Below are 13,106 nucleotides of genomic sequence, written 5' to 3' on the forward strand. Positions count from 1 at the left end.
AATATATGCAGTTTGAATTGAAACAAAGATTCAATGAAGACAAAGAAATTCTAATAAGATGAAGTTAAAATTGTTTTACATACATACATTTAATATACATTTTAAACAAAATGAATGACTCATTGTTCCAAATGAATCTGCGATGAATGGAAATGGATATTTCTTTCAACTGAGGGAATGCGGATCGATGGAAATATGTGAAAGTATTTTTTTTTTACTCCTGCGCAGCCTTAGATGCATCACAGAAAAAACTGAAGTTCAATTTGGTCGCATGTAAAATTTCCCGCTCTTAAAGTTTACATGCTATTTGGCGTAAGTTTATCCTACGATGGAATGATAGCTGTCGTCTGCTACGGCAACCTTAACAGCAATGGGAAAACATTATTTAACCCTCAAACGGTACACTCCAACCCAGCATACGTAAACGGTACACTGGTGCGAATTGGTTTCTTTGCAATGTTAATATTAATGATTTAATATATTGAACATATAATAAACAACTAGCATATATGACACATATTTAACATATATATTTGATATATGAGGGCATAATCCGCTGCAGCTGTGTTTGCGTAAATGCCAACAAAATGAAAAAACTTAGGATGCGAATTCGCACCAGTGTACGGTTTGAGGGTTAATACCATTTAGAGAAAAGAGCAAAAAGCAGCTGATCAACTGACATATGGGGATCCCCACTTTTCTCCAACTTAACTAAGTTAAACGACGATACATAGCGCTGGCATCGCAATTCTCGCTATATCACGAATAAAAATGGAGCGATTATAAGGCGAAAGATTATCTAGGCACGGCTAAAAATTGGAAATTATCTTCGATTCATGTAAAGTTTATCCAACAAGGTTAATTTTTGTTGCGGTGAATCTTTCACCCGAAATCGATTTAAACTTTATCTTTCGTTTTTTCTGTGATAGAATACTACTACGCATCGAATTAATTTATATGAATCTTCCAAACTGTCCTGAATAGTGAATCTTGTCGTGCAATAAACCCTGGAAAGGGGACATTTTTTGGTTGAAGGAACCTTGCCCTACCCTAATTCCATTCCAGAATTTCAGGGCTGGAAGGACTTCAACCTCTTTCGCGAGTCGTCAAGATGAAGTCAATAATAACACGGATAAATACCCCCGATTCTCAAGGTTTCGCGGTTTAATAAGTCCCAGAACTACTGGCCCATGCAGCTTATCAGCTCAAGGAGAGAGAGAGAGAGAGAGGCGGTTGAGACTCTCGCTTTGGAACAGCTGCAATGCGCGAGTGCTGAGTCGAGTATATTGCGCAATATTGTGCATTCGAATTGGAAACGGTTTAAATAGCCACGATTTGCGCATTTCAAAAAGTCGCTGGCCGTTAGACTGCATGCGTCAATGTTTTTCAATTGTCTTTTGACTGTTTTTGTTGACGTACGACAACTTTTCAACTAAAAATCAATATAATAGAATAAAAAAACTACTGAAACGTTTCGCGGAGTAGTAATTTTTACGGCACGACCTCGCAGACGCGGAAATGCTGCTATATAGGTGAAAAAAGTCTGGAATGTTAGCATATTGCTTGACATAGGAGTGCAGACAACTTTTTGGAGAAAATAATATAAACGTATAAAAGTGATCTTGAATATTGATATTTTAAAAGTGTAGAATTCTGGAATAAGTGGAAATGTCCGAAAGGGCATAGCAGGATAAGCATGTATGTGCTGCCCCCGCTCGTATATGTTTGAGATTTTTACAGTAAGTTGGCATTGATGTAAGAGCAAATTTCCCAAAATATTGTATCAGAGAAATAATTTTTATAGGAGCTATGGGTGCTAGAAGAAAAATCGGAATATAAGTATTTCTCAAGAACTACTTGTCCGAATTCGGTGAACGAAAAATATGTTAGGGTCTCCATAGTAGAATGTTAGGAAAAAATTCTGAACTAATTTTTGCGAATAGAACTGTTAAAAATTTTGTTTTTCAATTTTTTAGGAACGTTTTTTATGGGGTGTGCTTGGTATACGTGCACCATTTTTCCCCGAAAAAATCTTTTAATTCATCTTGTATAACATATCCAATTTTTAGAAGAATCGCAAGGGTAGAACATAGGAGAAAAATCTAAAACCTTGAGCGTACTCCGTGCGGTCCACACCGGCACAGTGGGTGTGAAGCTAGCAGCCACTACCATTCAGTGGCCACCACCTCAAAAACAAATAAACATATGAAACGTACTGATAGACGAAAAAACAACTAATATCGCAGAAGTAGTGAGCACCATATTCTAGGGACGTCTACACGGAGAAAAAGATATCGCACAATGATATCGCAAAACCTCTGAATGAAAATAAAGAGCAATATGATAACGTACAAGCAGGTTCCGGGGATTTTCAGGATATTATAATGCACTAATATTGATTGGCCACTACTAGAACCCTCGTATGTATAATATAATAAAATAATAATATAATGTAAAATCTTGCAATGTACAATATCACGAGTTTACGCTATTATTAATGTAATAATTACGATATATAGCGCAGGAATTACGGTATATAATACAATTCTTGTGATAAGGTTTTCTCCGTGTACCGTTGTAGCATTTGTTTTTTTCACTTTAACTATTTCTGTGATCTTCAGTTGTTTTTTCGTCTATCGGTTCGTATCTTGTTTCCACTTCTTTCTTTATTAAAGTTGCAGTCTACATATACTATTTTTTCCATTGGACAGTCAAACAGTGCACTCTTGGTTGGTTCTCATAGTCACACTTTTGTAAATTCAACTTTTTATGCATTCGCCACTTGTTTTTTCATCCATCGGTTTGTTTCTCACATTTTTTGTTTTTCTATTGAAGGTATATGATATGTGTACTATTCTTTCCTTTGGGTAGTCTAATACCACGTGTGGGTAATTTGGTTCATATAGTATGAGGAAACCCTGTTTAAAATGACGGATAGGTTCCGATATAATCAGATACAAAAAAGGACAAAGGTGCGGATAGCCCACTTCGGAACAGTTTAGGAACAGTTTAGGGGGACCAAACCTGAATAAAATTATTTTGACTGTGTGTTGACTTACGACCCGTACGTAATTTCACGGTCAACGACAGGAAATTTACGTCCTGAATGGTTTTTTAATGGCGGATGCAGGTTGAGAAGGAAAATATGTATTTTCACAGAATTCTGCTTATTTACTATGTGCTACGCCGATCAAATAATTTCCATCGTCATAGGATGTAAATTTACACTTCAGTTTTACACTGTTACAAATATGTTGAAAATTTAACCATTTTTCAACTATTTTTGGGGTCGAAATTTTGTTCATTTACAGAATTGAAATAAAATTCAATCCAATGTAGTTGAAAATTAATGAAGATGCGCATGCACCCATGCGCCATCATATTTCGCGAAGCCAGCACCCCACGTGAGAAAGTCTCACGACTCCTTCTTTGTGTCGTGAGATCCGTGAAAATAACAAAGGACATTCATATACTATTTAGTAAAAGAAGCAGCCTTAACTTAGAAAAAAAGTTACGTAAGAATAATATTATTCCAATAAGAAAATTTCATTCATAGTATCAGTACTAACAGCTGTATGCTTTTTTAGGTTATAATTACAAAAACGAGTATCGAAAAGTTGGTCTATAAACGGACGCGAAATTCATAATTGTAATATAATTCCAATGTACCTTATGATTTTCTTCTTTTAAGCTGATATTTTTCTAAATAATATATATGCACTTTATTAATCTTATGGATCTCACCACACAAACGTACGAAGTATTCATGATAGTGAATTTCCAATCTCAGTAAAAATTATACTTGCTTTCAAATTCACTAATTCTGCCGAATTAAATTTTTTTCGCTTTACTGAAATTTCATTTATATTTAGTTGAATTTTTAACTGAATATTTGAAATTTCCATTACATGTGTTGTTGATTTTTCATTCACAAGTAGTTGAAATTTCAACCACCGTAATTGAGATGACGGATGCAACAACTCGACAAGCGCTCGAAACCGCGTAAAAGTATTGTCCAGCCAGGAAAATCTATCGATAAAAAAAGTGGTCGAAACGTAAAATAGAATATACATACGTATTCAGCTTGACGCGGCCGACAAATTTTTCTTATGAAACTTTTTCATTCGATAATTATTACTTAAGATAAACAATAAAAACTTGGAAAATATTCTGATGAAAAATCGATGTTTTGAAAAACACAACTCGCGATTATTCGGCCGTTTGTTGATAAAAATGCTTGCAATTTGTACAGTGTATTCTCAATATATAAGCAATCACTAGAAACAACGCACTTTCTATAAAACGCAAATATGTTTGTTTTTATTTAATAGGAAATTGATTCCGAACGAAAAATACGTTTTGCAACTTCGACCAGTGGAACAGTCATCGAAAAAATACTAGTTGAAATAACTTGCCACGAGAAAGTTGTTCACTAGACTTTGAGAAAGTTTTTCTGAAAATTTAAAGAGAGTTGGTCAAAAATTGTAGAAATGGCAGCGAGTTGAAGTCAAAACACGCTCCCGCTGGAGCATTGTGTTGCTCTTTGCCGCTACTGGCTATTTGCTTAGGAACAAAGGCCGATAAGCGGAGCACTGCAGCGGCAGCGTGTACTGACTTCAACTTGCTCCGATTTCCACAATTTTCGACCGACTGGTCGAAATTGGAAAAACGTGGTTTTCGTTCGGAATCAATTTGCTATCTTAAGTAATAATTATAGAATCAAAAAGTTTCATAAGAACAATTTGTCGGCCGCTTCGAGCTGAAAACGAATGTACATTTCATTTTACGTTTCGACCAATTTTTTTTATCGATAGATTTTCCCGGCTGGACAATACTTCTACGCGGTTTGGAGCACTTGTCGGGTTGTTGCATCCGTCATCTCAATTGTATAAAATTTGAACCACGTTTGGTCGAAAATTCAACCAAATATTTCTAACAGTGTAGCCTTACTGTTAATCGGATGTTCCAAAATAAGTTGAGAATTTTGGAAAAAATTGGGTTTATAGAAAGTAAAGAGAGAGCCAGGAACATCGTACTCAAAGACGTGAAGGATGATCCGACCAACAACAAAAAATCTCTTTGATTCAGTTAATACTATTTTTGAGAAAGCTAATATTGACATACTAAATGATTGTATTGAGAAGGTCATTAGGATTGAAAAGAATCAGGGTTTCAGACTAATTTTAATTACGTTTACCAACTCGAAATGCAAAGACAAAAATTTTCAAAATGAAAAAAATCTGCGGTCTCTGAAGGTGTCCTTTTCAAATGATCTCCTCTGGAACAGAGAGAGAGAGAGACACGTAAGAAACTAAGAGGATATCAACTTAAATTGGAGCGATTTGAAAAGTCGTCTCTTATCAAGGGAAATTGCCTTCTTTTGAATAACGATTATTATGATTTATCATCAATATAAAAATCACTTGCAGCAAATAGTGGTGATGGATATCAATCTGATGATTGTGACTCCATGGCTTCGACAAGCTCAACAGCTAGCAGGAAAAGGGGACGCCCCTCTAATATCATATTACCTGATGTTGATAATAATAAGAAACCGAAACACAATCTTAAGGATAAAATATTTAAGAATTTTGTTCAAGAAGTCCCGAAAGGAGAGATCAAGATGATTCCGAGAGCGTGAGGGATGCTCTATCAAAAGCATCAACAAGGGTTATTTTCTGGAATGCCAGAGGTTTCAAGAATTTGAATGACATCTATAATCATACTACCACTGAGGATATTGTATGTGTTGGTGAGACGTGGCTTACTTCGCCCCCAAAATTATCTATCCTCATCGAAAATCGGACTGTTAAGTGATGCATAATGTGGCTACGAAGGAATCAACCATGGAAAGAGCAAATGGAGGTCTACTTATCATTACAAACACTCGGGTAATTTCAAAACAGAAACTATATGTGTGGCTGATGAATATATTTTTGTCAAGATTTAAAATAATGCTTCTTTTAATATTATATTGGGATCAATATACTCGAATCTTGGCTCTAATATTGTAAACTTTTTAAATAATATAAATGAAGTGATTAAAGATATTTCCTTAAAATATTCAAATTGGCCTAAAACAAAACGAGGGTATTTTAATTGCAAGGTTGAAGATTTAAATCAATTAGGGGAAGAAACTATAAGTAATAATATGAGTATATTTAGCGTTAGATCGAGCCTGGACCATGAAAAAGATAAAAGAGGCAAATTGATGGTTGAATGCTTTAAAAAAATGATTTGTTTGATTTGAATGAAAGAAATAGGGATGATTGTCCAGCTCAATTTACTTTTTTCAGGCGCACAAAACTCATCGATTATTGGTTTAGCTTGGAATAATGTATTGGGTGCTCAAATAGTTGATAATTTCGAAGTGTTAAAGGTCCCAGCAGGTACTGATCATTTCCATATAGCGATAACTTTTCTATATGACTCGGCATTTAATCATACTAGCACAATAAGTGGTTCTTATTACCAATGGAAAAAACGAAAAATACGAAAAATTTAAAGAAAATGTACAGTATCCCTCGGTTTCTAATTATCAAAACTTGACGATAGACGAACTTGCAAATAATTAAATTAAAAATATCGCAGACACATAAAGTCAGTTATGAATTATTGTAACACCTAATAAAAGCTCGGTTTTTCAAAGCCATGGTTTGGTGAGGATTGTCAAAGCAGCAAAAGAAAGTTGAAGCAAATATTTAAAAATTGTGAACAGCAAAAATTCAAACCCGATACTTTATTAATAGTTTTGAACCCAAATTATCAATTAAGGATTGTATAGATCTAGACACGTAGAAAATATACCTACGATCTATGTATCCTGCCCGCGAACCTAATACCTACATATTAATTATTCAAAATTAATGATTCACGAAATCCTTATCTTGACTCGCATATTACTTTGGATGAAACTATTTTAAGTTTAAAGAAGGTACCTCTCAACTGGGGGTTCGAGTTTTCAGTTGAATTCTTAACTGAATCGAGTAAATCTTGAAGATGCATGATGATCGATACCCAAAAAAATGTTATTTATGATTAAGATATCTGGACAAATTTGAAACGTTCGTACTCATTAAACAAAAATACTACTTTGATCAAAAAGTTCCTGGAATCATGACATTTTTAAATGTAACGCAATTGTGAGTGCATCTGTTTTTTTGCGAATTTCGATTTTTGCAATGCACCATGACAATGCACCGTCGCACAATGCCATCATTATCCGTGAGTTTCTCACCAAAAACTCAACTAATACAATTCCGCAGCAATCAAATTCGCCAGATTTAGCTCCCTGTGACTTTTTTTTGTTCGATCGACTGAAAAAACCACTACGCGGAACACGTTTTAGCAGCCGATCGGAGGTAATACAAAAATCGAAAACGGCACTGATGGGCATACCGAAAATTGAGTATCAAAAATGTCTTGAGAGCTGGATCAAGCGCTGGCATAAGTGCGTGGCAGTCGATGGGAATTACTTTGAAGGGGACCACATCCATATTCAAGAATAAACTTATATTTTTAATTTTAAAAATAAATTCCGGGAATTTTTTGATCAAGGTAGTATAATTGGGCCCACCAGGTTAAGAATATTTTTTTGGAAATAGGGGCGGGGGACGAATGGAATTCTCTCCCCTCCTCACAAGATCATAAAATAGCTTGGATAAGAGATTATGATGAATGCTTTATCAGATAGATTTTCAGAGGGCCCAGTCGTCCTCCGCTCTCATACTTTTTTCCACACCTAACTTTGTAGGATTTTTCAGAGTAATTTTTATATAATGATTTTGTTTATTAATTATTATTTTAAAATTTATTATTTTTATTTAGTAATTTTGGTTTATCAGAGTAATTGTCCAGATGCGTTTAATTAACCGATTTCAGCCTAGAACTATAATAAAAAATAAAGCTCACCGAATGCATTTTAGGGATTATTGTAATTATTGTTATCAGGATATTTTTACGTCCGAATACGTGTATCATTTATTAATATAATGTCATGTTTTTACTACCGTGAGACAATTATATACACGGTGACCCATTTTAAACCATAATCCCAAATATCTTCAAAAATACTTTATCTACGAAGAAATGGTTCGGACAAAGGTTGACCAGGACCGAGGGGGACATTTGAGGTAAGACCCTTTTCTCAAATGAGAACCTCCATTTTTGTCCGCGGATTTGAAAAGAGTGGGAAATTTCACGTCGAAAATGACCTGTGAAAAAATGGTTTTTGTGACCTTGGAAAGGTAAAATATTAAGGTCAAATGTCTGAGAAACGACCAGATGCCCTTTTTATGAATTGACTTGATTTTTTCGGGGTAAACAAACGTTCAAGATGCTTCACAAAAATCGATGAAATGTAAAGGTGTACAACACCTTGACCATCATGACTTTCAGGTCAATTTTCAAGATCACTTAAAGGTCAAGACGATTTCTCTTAGATTGAACTCTGTGTCCGGATAAATTTTATTTTTAGACTTCAGGCTGTGGATTGTTATCGCAACATCCCCCCCCCAACACACACCCAGGCAGTAACAATCATTTCGGATGAGATATAAAGACTTTGACTGTGACTAGTAACAAAAAAATAGACACTTTGTCCTTACTTTTAGCGTTACCCAGAAACTCTTGCCTCTCACGTTTCGAGAGATTGATTAACGTAAGTAAGTCTCCTTGCCTCTCTCCATTGCTACCAGTATTATAATCAGCCATGGAGTAAATGTACGAATTGCTGTCCATTGGCTTAAAGACACAAACGTAGATGTCTTTCAAAACTGTCAACAGTTTTCAGCGAAGTTTCGCGAGAACTGGACCTATTCGAATGGACCTCGTCTAATCCATCAATCATTGAAATTTAAGTGCAAAAACTCACTACGATAAGTGCCAAAATGTAGCGTAGCACCATCTTGTTGAAGCCGCATTCTTTGTCTTGTTGCTAAGTCAACATTCCCCAATAGTCCAGGTGGATGGTCCCTTAACAACTCTAAGTAAGTGTGTCATTCAACGATTCCGTCAAAAAAGTAGTTGACTAAATTCACACTCCATCGCGAGGCATTTGTTTCCCTGATATTGATGCTTCTTTCCGGCTTTATTACCATTTGGTGTTAAGCTTTTTTGTTTTTTGAAATAATAATATTGTTCAGAGCTTCATGCAGGAAAAATTTATTATTTCAAAATTCTAAATGCTGCCGATTCCATATTCGTAATTTGAATCATTGAAGATTGAAAAAAATTAGGTATTATCCATTTTTGTGATATTTTAATAGTTTCCAAAGAAATTTCGCAATATGGCTGATTACTTACCTTGAAATCGTTGATATGATACTAATTTTAGGGCAATGTCACGTGAACCACGCCGCTACATCAAGATTTTCCGCTGAACGGTTTCCAGGCAGAAGACATACTACATACTACAGCTGTAGCTGTTCTAGCAGCTGTTCATGTTGATCCACAAATCAGTACTATAAAAATTGAAAGAGAGATAAGGTATACCACAAAGTTCAGTATCAAGAATTTTAAGATCTCTGAACTATCATGCTTATCACATTACTCTAACGCAAGCCTTAAGGCCCTATCATATTTTAGCGCGTATTAATTGTTGTCAATGGGCTTTGCAAATGGTACAGAATGATCCTAGTTTCTTTTGATATGTACTTTTCCCAGGTGAAAGTCAATTCTACAGCGACGGACAGCTCAATAGACATAACTATCATTATTGGTCGGACGTAAATCCTCACTGATACAGACCGATGAATCATGAAAATTGATAGTGTTATGGTGTAGTGCGGTATAGTAAATGGCTATTTAATTGGACCCTACTCTTTTTACGGAAACGTTGACTGGCACAGATATTTAGAGTTGTTAAGGGAGCATTTACCTGGACTATTGGAGAACGTTGACTTAGCAAGAAGACAAAGAATGTGTCTTCAATAAGATGCTGCTCCGCCACATTTTGCACTCGTCGAACGTGAGTTTTTGAACTTAAATTTGTAGTTAATTTGTAGTTAAAAATGTAGTTTTTGCTCAGCGACTCACAACAAGAGAAGATCTGATGGAAAGCATTTGGGTAGCTCTAGATCTCAAGAAACTTTGCTGAAAACTGTGGACGGTTTTGAAGACGTCTAAATATGTGTCTTCAAGCCAATGAAGAGCACTTCGAACAGTTACTCCGTGGCTGATAGTAACACTGGTAGCAATGGTGAGAGGCAATGGGACTCACTTTAATCAACCACCCGAAACGTGAGAGGCAAGGGAACTTACGACAAGAAAGCACCCAAAAGGAAACAGAACTTACTACGTCTACGCCGTCGTTTCTGGGTAACGCTAATTCATCCGGGCACAGAGTTCAATCAAAGAAAAATCTTCTTGACCTTCAAGAGACCTTGAAAACTGACCTGAATGTCACGATGGTCAAGGTGTAGTATACCTTCACATTTCATCGACTTTTTTGAAGCATCTTGAACGTTTGTTTACCCCGAAAAACCAAGACAATTCCGAAAAAGGTCATCGGGTCGTTTCTCAGACATTTGACCTTAACTTTTGACATTTCCAAGGTCATAAAAACCATTTTTCCACAGGTCTTTTTAACGTGAAATTTCGCGCTCTTTTCAAATACGCAGTCAATAATAGAGGTTCTCATTTAAGAAAAGGGTCTTACCTCTATTTGACTTTGAAAATTGACCTCAAGGTCAAAATCGATGGTACAGTCAAATGCCCCCTCGATCCTTGTCAACCTTTATCTAGACTATTTCTTCGTAGATAAAGTACTTTAGAAGATATTTGGGATTATAGATTAAAATAGGTAACCGTCTATAAGTGAAAACTTTTTTTACCGCTGGTATCTAAAACGCGGTTCTTTTGTACTTCCGAACGCCGTCGCACTGTAATATTAAGAGTAGTTTAATTTTACTGTAGAAGTGTAGAACCATTTTCAAATTTCGCGCCATACGACATTTCCAATTACAGCCAAGCAGATGACTGCCACGTCAGTAGCATGTTTTCACGGGCAAATATATTATAAACATCACGAATCACTTTCAAGACGGCCTTACAGTCTCATGAAACACTGATTTCGAATAAAATATGATGCCTCACTCGGAGGTTGCAATTTTTAGTACTCTAATCATTCTTTCGCAATGGTCATTCAGCTTGAAGGAATCTGAATGAGGTTTTGAAATATATTTTTTTGAACTGTTAAACTTGTTAAGGCTGTTCGAACGGTCGCACAAAAATGACGAAATCTATGAAACACTCAAAACTGACGGTTTCGCGGTTGATGTATGTACGCTTACTATCTATTTATTCACATAAAATCGGGTAACTGATGAAAAATGACCCTAGCGAACCGAAATGAGCCTCTACAAAGTACTCTTAAAGACCCCACTGAGTCCTTCGGTTCCTTCTTAAAAAGCTCAACAAAAAAAAAACAAGATCAAATTTTAAATTGTTGAAATTCGGATTCTACGTTAACGGAGTAATCACAATACTTTTTTTTTGGAGCATTACAAATTTAAAAAAATGTCATTAACTTCTGCTGAAGGTGACTTCAAGCGCATCCATAAGAGCACAAGTAGTATGTTGCGCGCAAAGTTTAAAAATAAAATTCTCTCTCACTTGCATCGCAGCGTTGTTGCCTGAGTTTTCCACTGCGTGGCGCTAGCATCCAAACAAAATTCTTAAAGCTACCAACGGAACGCCTATGAACTGCTACTAAAAGAAGATGAACTTGAAACCGCCTTCGGCCCATGTAAATGACAGGTATTTTATTTTTTAAAGCTTTTAACGCTGCAACAAATAGTATTGCGATTACTCCGTGTGTTTCTAATGAAAATTTTAACGTAGAATCCGAATTTGAACCATTTAAAAGTTGATCTTGCGGTTTTTTTTAGTTTTTAAAGAAGGAACCAAAAGGGGACTCTGTGGGGCCTTTAAGGGTACTTTGTAGAGGATTCTTTCGATTCCTTCGGTCCGCCACGGGAGCATTAAGTGGTTCACAAAACGACATAAATCAGCCTTTCTTTTTTTTGTAATTGTTTATTGATATGCCTTATTTGGTATCGGAATAGGAAAACTGAGGCAAGTGATAAACGGATGCCACCGTGAATTCGCTGATAATAATCTATGATAATTTTGCAGTTATTTAAAAAATTATTTATAGAATCATTTACATATTTTGTTGCGTTGTGACGTGCAAAACGCATACGGAAATGGCGTCTTACGTAGAATCGTATAAATAAGGTAAGTATTGTATATCCTATTCTCGCTTCATAGAACACTAATCACAGAAAAAACTTAAGTTAAATTTTTTTGCATGTAAAATTTCCCGTTGTTAAAGATGACATTCTATGTGGCGAAAGTTTATCCTACGATGGAATAAAAGCTGCCGTCTGCTACGGCGTCCTCAGCAGCAATAGGAAAACGGCAAATTATGAGTGACTTCGAACTATAAATTAGGACACCAGATTTAAAACAACATAGGAAAAACAAAAGTTAAAATTTGTGGCAGGCAAGACTTGCAACAGTTAAAAATTAAACATATTTCGACGAAAGTTTCACCGAAGTTGGAGAATAGTTTTGATCTCGTCTACTGCGTCACGCTGAAGTCAGCAGATTTCGGTCAAACATGTTGAATCAGCAACAGAAAACACGAAAAAAATTTGTTTTTACTGATATACACTAAAGTCCGATAAGTTGTATAAGTGTACACTCCCCTTAAAACGTCATCACATGTACGTCACGGACACTAATTGTGGTTCTCCCACTACATGTGCTTTTTTTATCATGATTGTATCCGATAAGTGTAATTCCTGGAATTTTCCGCCCCTACCGCCCCGAAGTTGGAAAGTTACCGGACTTGGACTGTATCTCCTCCGAAACAAATTACACCATTGTAGACGAATTTGAACTTATTTAATACGATTTAGCAAAAAAGCACAAAAAGCAACTGACAGGTGGGAATCCCCATGCCTCTCTAATTTAATGAAGTTAAACGACGATAGATGGCGCTGACGTCGGAATTCTCGATACTAGAGGTGGTAATATTCTCGGCAATTTCAGCAGGAAAATCATCGTCATTACCGGTAAGGGGCCGTCCACAAATTACGTAA

General features: G+C 35.9%; 1 protein-coding gene across 1 annotated transcript in view; it reads right to left on the minus strand.

Moving 5' to 3' along the window:
- Nucleotides 1-13,106, minus strand: part of LOC117172797 (fatty acyl-CoA reductase 1-like) — a 48,479-nt gene that overhangs the window by 15,111 nt on the left and 20,262 nt on the right. The gene's annotated exons all lie outside the window — the stretch shown is intronic.

This window comes from Belonocnema kinseyi, chromosome 5 (genome assembly GCF_010883055.1).
Source record: "Belonocnema kinseyi isolate 2016_QV_RU_SX_M_011 chromosome 5, B_treatae_v1, whole genome shotgun sequence".
NCBI lineage: Eukaryota > Metazoa > Arthropoda > Insecta > Hymenoptera > Cynipidae > Belonocnema > Belonocnema kinseyi.